Below are 2,500 nucleotides of genomic sequence, written 5' to 3'. Positions count from 1 at the left end.
AATCTCAGCAGTTGCTATAGTATGTTATAGTTTATAGTATTTTCTCAACTGGACGCCAGGTGATTTAGCAAAGCGAGACAAGAATATAAGGAATATAATGACTACATTTAGAATAGAACGTTGAAAACACGGAGAGAATGAAATTAGATTTATTACGAAAACAAGATAGGAATCACCGGTGACTAAAACATTAATATATATAAATATAGGAAATGGAGCTTTTGAGTAAATTGGAAATGAATTCAGGAAACATTCGGCATTGAGTGAGAAGCACAAGATACAAAGCAGACATGACATGGAAACGTGTTTGATTTCGGTACAAGATCCAAACTGTTCTTACAAGGAAACTGTTGAGGGGGAAAAAAGAGAATATAAAACTAAATATAGAATTTCATGTGGAAATATCCTAAACAGCTATGTTTTCAGTAGCCACGACCTAATCAGAAGTATATATATATATATATATACACGCACACACATACCCACACACACACACACATACGCACATACAATACAGACAGACAGTTACAGACGCATATATATGCATATATATATATATATATATATATATATATATATATATATATATATATATATATATATATATATATATATATATAATATATTATTATTATTATTATTATTATTATTATTATTATTATTATTATTATTATCATTATTATTACTATTATTATTATTATTTTGCCCTTGTGGCCAATAATGAAATCCTTATTATCAGACCATCGGAATAAAAGATGCCTTGTAGTGTTTCTTCCGGTTCTTTCCGTTTTAATTTCCAATTCTGGTATGTTCTGCTTTGTCTTTCATCCCTTCGTGGTGGGGGCGATAAAATGAAGTAGCCCACACAAGTAGTGATGTCCAATATATTGACCATCTGAACAAAACAAAAACAGATTTTCTGGAGGATCGGGAAACCAACCTCAATATCCCAAATCCTCAACCAATCGTTTACACTTCTTGTCATAAATACTAAGGTTCCGCTTACAAATGGGACAATGATAGCTTAACGGCAGTTCCAGATTCTTTGCCGTTCGAAGGTGACAGTAACATCGATTATACAATATATTTGATACTTTGAATGGAATACAACGTTTTCTAGAAGTGAATAATATATTTCTATATCCGTTTGACTATTCATATCCCAGAATGCCTTTACCTGATCATTCCCCGCAGCAGATTATTTGTGACTGGCCTCAATGTGAGTCCGTTGATGAAATAATCACCATGTGATCACACAAAATACAAGAAACAGAAGCCAGGTTTTCTATATTGCATATTTCCGTGTTAAAAGATTTTTTCAATATAAAATACAAAAGACGAGATGGACAAGGGTCAAATGTCATTGAGCAGAGAAAAACAGCAACAACAGCATTGAGCCCATTGGAATGTCACACTTCTTTCTGGGTATATTTTCATGTATTTATATCTTTCTTTATATATGTGTGTGGGCGTGTATGAACCCGGAACCATGTGTTTAAGAAGCAAACCTCTGACCACAAAGCCACAGAATACAATCAGTATGCGTGCGGGCGGGGGGGGGGGCGAAACCTGCTGTATTCTTTCACCACAACTTCCTCTCATTCTTTCTTCCTGTTTCTGTTGCACCTGTATTTCAAGGGGGCCAGCCTTGTTACACTCTGTGTCACGCTGAATCTCCCCGAGAACTACGTTAAGGGTACACGCGTCTGTGAAGTGCTCATCCACTTACGCATTAATTTCAGGATCAGGCAGTTCCGTTGATCGGATCAACTGGAACCCTCGTCGTCGTAACCGACGGAGTGCCACGAGTATTTATATTAATGAACATATATAAGTACTATATATATATGTATGTATATATACCAATGTGTGTATATATATATATATATATATATATATATATATATATATATATATATATACACATATATATATACACATATATATACACACACATATATACGTGTGTGTGTATATGTATGTATATATATATACGTGTGTTCTATATATCTGCGTATATATGTTTAAATATATATATATATATATATATTTAAACATATATGCGTAGATATATAGAACACACGTACATATATACATACATATACATACACACGTATATATGTGTGTGTAAGTGTGTGTATATATATTCCATCCCCACCTCCAAGCATTTAATCTGTAAGAAAACTTCCCCCCAACTTGTTCTATCCCCATATCATTGACAGACATGCGTAGAGTTGTTCAAGGAAGCTCGCCTTCTTCGACGGCAACATTTGGTAAGGAAATTGCTTAAGTCGGGAGCGTAATAAATTTGATACCCAAGACCAGGGTTCAACTCTCAGTGGTTCATCAATCTATGTCCATTATTCCACACCTGTCACTATCCCGTCGATAAAAATTTTCCCAAGACACAGAAAGCCGACGTCAGCCGTATTAATATATCTGTAATGAGATACGGCAACATATGTGATACTTCAAAAAATATATATATATACATACATTC

This window comes from Octopus bimaculoides, chromosome 1 (assembly GCF_046866305.1).
Source record: "Octopus bimaculoides isolate indiv1 chromosome 1, ASM4686630v1, whole genome shotgun sequence".
In the NCBI taxonomy this organism is placed as follows: Eukaryota; Metazoa; Mollusca; class Cephalopoda; order Octopoda; family Octopodidae; genus Octopus; species Octopus bimaculoides.
This window is presented reverse-complemented; position numbering follows the sequence as displayed.